Below are 5,890 nucleotides of genomic sequence, written 5' to 3' on the forward strand. Positions count from 1 at the left end.
ACTGACTGCAAAGGCTCAAATGGGCCCTGCTGTAGTGTTTTAAGCACCAGAGACAGGTCCCATGAGGGTATGGAGAGGAGCCAGAGAGGATTTAACCTTCTCGCCACCCTAAGGAACCTGATGACCAGGTCATGCTTCCCTACCGACTTCCCTTCCATGGGGTCATGGTTAGCAGCAATCGCAGCGACATAGACTTTAAGGGTGGAGGGAGACAGCCTTCGCTCCAACCCTTGCTGCAAAAAGGAAAGCACGACCCTGATCGGGCATCTCCGGGGGTCTTCTCGGTGAGAAGAACACCACTCGACGAACAGGTTCCACTTCAAAGCATAAGCGTGTCTCGTAGACGGTGCTCTCGCCGAAGTGATGGTGTCAACTACCTCTTGGGGTAGGTCACCTAGAACCTCCGCGTCCCGTCCAGGGACCAGACATGAAATTTCCAGAGGTCTGGATGCGGGTGCCACAGCGTGCTCCGTCTCTGAGCCAGTAGATCCTTCCTCAGAGGAATCTGCCAGGGAGGGGCTGTCGCACACTTGCGCAGGCCCTGCGGCCAGCTGTGTGCCAGTGTGTCCGTGCCCAGTGTTCCCTCGGTCAGGGAGTAGAACAACTGGCAGTGAGACGTTCCTGGAGAGGCAAACAGGTCTACCTGAGCGGCTCCAAAACGTCTCCAAAACAGCTGGACCGTCTGGGGATGGAGTCTCCATTCTCCCGGGAGCGTAGCTTGTGATAGCTCGTCGGCCGTACGGTTGAGCAGACCCGGAATGTGAAAGGCATGTGCTTGCCTCGTAAGCACCTTTTGAGATGGTTCAAGGCAAGGCGCACTGCTAACAACTCTAAGCAGTTGATATGCCAATGCAGTTGGGGGCCCGTCCATACCTCCGACACTGCGTGCCCGTTGTACGTGGCCCCCCAGCCAGGTGTGGAGGCATCCGTGTAAACCACAGCATGCCTGGAGACCTGTTCTAGGGGCACTCCTGCCCGGAGGAACGTAAGGTCTGACCACGGGGTGAAGGTTTGGCGACAGGCCGGTGTAACTTGGACCCGGTGAGTGCCGTACTGCCACGCCCACCTCGGGACTCGGCCATGAAGCCAGTGGACCAGCGGAACCACCACCGTACCCGCAGTGAGGCAGCAAGGTGGAACGCAGGGACCCAACTCGGGCGGCCTGTGATCGGACCGAAGAGGGGTCTGAGAGTGCCTTCACCATCCCCCAAAGAGCAGCTTTCTTCCTCTCTGGGTTACCCGTTCCGAGGCCTCTTGCTCTTTCACTCACCGCCAGGTTTGACGGGGGCCTGGACGGGTGGGGCGGCCTGCCTACGGCCAGCTCCACGGCGCCGCTTGCTGGAGGCTGCTGCGGATGTGGCACGGGAGCAGGCTGGGGCGCTGCGGCCGGCGGATAGGTGGAGGCAGCAACTGCCCGCCGGGGCAGGGTGTGACGACCCACCTCAGTCTGCTTCTGTGCAGCAGAGAGCTGCTGGAGCCCTGCCTTCTGATTGAAAGAGCCAATCGCTAATCGGTAAAGTCAGCGCGTCACTGCAGCTGCCGTTAGAAGCATAGATATGTATAGGTAGATGCCCCATTCGACTGCGCCAAGCGTGTAGATGTGTCCGCCATCTTTAACGGTCAACTTGACGTCATCTACCATAATAATCAATAAATATTCGAAGATGCCACAATGTGCCACAATCCTGCATAGCCGATGGTTGTAAAAACCAGGATAACCTTTCACAGGTGAGAATGTGTTGGTTTGTGTTTTTAAATGTATTAAAGGGGTCATATGATGCGATTTCAATTTTTCCTTTCTCTTTGAAGTGTTACAAGCTCTTGGTGCATAAAGAATATCTGTAAAGTTGCAAAGACTAAAGTCTCAAATCCAAACTTAAACCGCATAAACACATTGCATTACACCAAATACACAACATAATGTTCTTTCTAGTAACGTCATATGACCCCTTTAACTCAATATTACAAGTTTTGAAACACTGGTAACTTTTAATGTTGTGTTCGCCAACACGCTCATCTTGTTGTATGGTATTAGTTAGGTCTACACAACAACATGTTGAGCTCTCTCGGCCACCGTACTCGAGGGTTCGCAGACCATCGGCTGTTATGGTGAATGACGTCAAATTGACCCTTCGAATATGGTGGACGGCTTACGTATAGCGGCCCATGGAAACAGTCACTAATAAGGCATCTATGTATACATATCTATGGTTAGAAGTCCTGGTTGCTATAGAAACAGTCGGGGTTCTGAGATGGGTGCTCAGGACTGTGCATGCGCACTGGCTGGTCTAGCCTGAAAATAAGCTTTTTTAATGCTATTTGAGCAAAAGAAACAACATTAATGAGACAGTTGTTGTCAGATTTCATTGGTGATTTCAAATATGAAATTTAATCTTAAGCTTGGCTAACAGATTTGGAGATTTTGATGTTTCCCCATTCAAAGAGATAGGAGCTGCACTTGCATGCTCCAGAGGCGTTTCAAAGACGGCCGCCGATTGAAATGACTTGCCTTAAAGGGACTCTGATGCAGCTCAGAGGGACATAAACGCATTTTACCTGCAGTTACAAATGCATGCATGTTTTGATATTTTAAACATAAAACATTAAATTCTGATATTTGAGATTATTTTAAAAATGAAAAGATACTTTTAAGGTGCACTAAGCAATATTTGAAAAACGCTTTTGACCACAGTGTCTGACCGAGTCCCAAAACACACTTGCTGCCAATCAGCAGTAAGGGGCGTGTCTAGTAATGATAGGTAGAAGAGAGCGCTCAGTGAGTGCACAGGATGGATATTAGCAGATTGACTTGACTTTCGGAGGAACAAAACATTAAAAAGAAAGGTTGCGATCAGGCAAGAGGTAGGACCCGCATTATTATTGGAGCAGCTTTCCAGCAGTGGAGAAACTCAAGGAGCGGGAAGGCCTGGAATCGGATGCCGAGGTTTCTTTGTTTCTTCTTGATAGGTGAGTTACGTTGATTTTGTATTGTTTCACACAACTAATCTGTGTTGGCTTGCTTGAATATACTGCGGCCGGCAGGCATAGCAGATTTCGCCATCGTTGATGCCAGGGTTGTGTATGTACGTGTGGGGCGGAGATATCAAAATAGGGGCGAGGTCCTGTTGGGGTATGGGCGTGTTTGTTTTGGTGCTTTCAAATATCAACATCACTTGGCAAAATTCGCTTAGTGCACCTTTAAATGTGAAATTAAAACTGCCAGTAGGTGGCAGCAGGTCACTGTTAATAAGTGAGTCATTGCAATTTAACCGAATCATTTAATTCATTCAGGAACGAAACACCGTCATGTTGCTCAGAGACGCAAAACAGTGCTGTGGCTTTGTTTGGAATTATTTCTGTTGGCGAAATACAGCAAAAACAGGCGATGTGGTGTCGAAAACGTAAGTCTCTTAATATTAACTTCTTGTTTATTGAACTGAAGTATAAATTAAATATCCTATTTGTAATCATGCTGATTTTTGGAGAAAAAAAACTGCACTTTTCTTGTGATATTGATTAACTATATGCAATTATATAAATGTATACATTTTCTGACCCCATATCTCTAAAATGCATTTTATTAGACTGAATCATGCAGTGAAAGAACGCACTTTAAGTGTGCACGTGCACTAGTCTAACCTAGTAGATTTCACGTAATGTATGCATGCACTCTGTAGGTGAGTTTTGTTTGTTTTTTTTGCGATATACTCCATGTCAAATCTCACATTGTTAAAACAACAATTAAGATATTATCGTAGACAATATATATAGCACACCCCCTACTTCAGAACAAAAAACACTACACCAAAATTAATATTAAAAAGCACATAACAACTGCAACCATGCCTAAAACCCTGTGTTTCACGAAATATTGTCAGGGCTCAAATGCAACATCACTTGCATTTTTTCCTGATAACAGCGAAAAGAACTTAAAATGCTCCGCCATTTTTGATCGTACATATAAGTGTAATACATCATTTGAATCTGTGAAGGGTCTACTTTTATTTGTGTACACTCACAATATTAACAAAAGATTGATGTAAAATGTGTGCTTTTGTAAAATAAAGAAAATATACAGGGTGCACTTTCAGCTGTCTCAGTCTCTGCGAACTTCTTTCTGAAACACATCACTAAAATGAACCAAAACTCAGAGAATACTTCACACACAGACATGAGAAACATATCTATGGAAAGCTTGAAGTGTCTTTAAATAAAGTAAGTATTATCAACATTAAAGGATTTTTTGCAAACATTTTCACTTGCCCCACCATATAAATAGTATGCAAGTGAATAAATAAGCAAGCAAGTAATTACAAAAAAAAAAAAAGATACATGCATTTAAAAAAACACATTGCTTCCGGCCAAATGTCATACACGCATTCGTGAGTTCACACATGACATACAGTAAATGTCAGTGTACGTTCATGTACAGTAAACATTCATGTAAAGCTTGCTCAAGATGTGACGCAGAAACACTGAGGACCATCACTTTTTCCGCAAGCCTCCACACGCGCTGACATTTACATCAAGTGTGTGAATTCATGAACGTGCATATGACAGTTTGGCGGAAGCGATGGTTTATTACAATTTAAAATAGTAGTATTTTTGTCACACACATCTATTTTTCACTTCAGAAGACATTGATTCATCCCCTGGGGTCGTGTGGATTACCATTTTTTATTGTGCGGTTTTTGAAGCATCAGCTTGGAGTGTCCCATCAACTTCTGGGGACAGCATGAGGGTGAGTAGTGATGAGCGAATTTTCATTTTTGGGTGGAGTATCCCTTTACACTGAAGAAAGTGTGCTCTGCACTTACCCACACAGGTCTAATATCATGCCTCGTCACACCACGTATGCATTGTTCGCCAACAGGTTAAACAAACGCACATACGCACAGTCATTCTTTAAAACACACTTTGACATATCTTTAAGAATGAAAAAGACAGATTCAGAAAAACTAAGTGTTTTTTTATTATTGGATGAAATCTGTTAAAGTGCAATGTGCAAAAAGAGAAAAAGAGTGAGTGGGAGAGAGAGTATAAGCAAGCATCATACAGAGCAGATCATCTGCGCTGAGGAAGAGCATCTCAAAGACCTTTCAGTCCATGTCTTTGAGCTATAAGATGACACCATGATCCTTCACAGCACAAGTCAATAACTTTGATGTTTGGCTGCACAGTCACGTCTAGAAAGAACTGAGCCATGACTGTATCCTATCCATTGTCTATGAAGAAAGAGAGACTCTTTTGAGCAGCACACTTCTGTCATGGGCTGGTTTATGTCCTGTTAATTTCAATGAATTTCAATGTCTTCCCAAATATTAGAATTTAATGATGAAAGTAGCCACGAATTACAGCTACAGTGTGTAATCTTTTAATGTTTTTTTTTGAATGTTTTAATGCAAGCTAAATTTGCAGAATCAACTTATAAGTAAATGTTTAATGAGCTGAGCAATGTCTACTTTTTGCTGGGCAGAGTTGGGTATAACGCGTTACACAGTAGCTGTACAGTAACACAGTTACACAGTACAGTAACGCGTTACTGTAATCTAATTACTTTTTCTGGTAACGCAGTAATGTAACGCATTATATTTTAAATTTGTGTAATTTGATTACAGTTACTAAAGTCAATATAATTGCGTTACTTACGTTACAAATGTAGTGTTAAGAAAAAAAATTATATGCCTTTTAAAATCATGTTTTGCGCAGGGTAGACGGAGGCGCCGGCCCTGTTCCTGATAACAGCGAAAAGAACTTAAAATGCTCCGCCATTTTTGATCATACATACAAGTGTAATACATCATTTGAATCTGTGAAGGGTCTACTTTTATTTGTGTACACTCACAATATCAACAAAACATTGTGCTTTTGCAAAATAAAGAAAATAAAC

At 43.5% G+C, this 5,890-nt stretch overlaps 1 protein-coding gene and 1 long non-coding RNA gene across 3 annotated transcripts in view; both read right to left on the reverse strand.

The window, feature by feature from the left end:
• The window catches only part of LOC107664410 (multiple epidermal growth factor-like domains protein 9), a 108,829-nt gene that overhangs the window by 34,171 nt on the left and 68,768 nt on the right, over positions 1-5,890 (reverse strand). The window lies entirely within an intron of this gene.
• LOC107664414 (uncharacterized) overlaps positions 2,406-5,890 on the reverse strand; it is a 6,088-nt gene continuing 2,603 nt past the window's right edge. The window contains exons 3-4 of the long non-coding RNA XR_001631452.1: positions 2,718-2,720; positions 2,406-2,521 (exon numbers count right to left, since the gene is read on the reverse strand). This is a non-coding gene — a long non-coding RNA (uncharacterized LOC107664414). The remainder of the gene's footprint in view (positions 2,522-2,717; positions 2,721-5,890) is intronic.

This window comes from Sinocyclocheilus anshuiensis, unplaced genomic scaffold (assembly GCF_001515605.1).
Source record: "Sinocyclocheilus anshuiensis isolate Anshui unplaced genomic scaffold, SAMN03320099.WGS_v1.1 scaffold351, whole genome shotgun sequence".
Lineage (NCBI taxonomy): Eukaryota > Metazoa > Chordata > Actinopteri > Cypriniformes > Cyprinidae > Sinocyclocheilus > Sinocyclocheilus anshuiensis.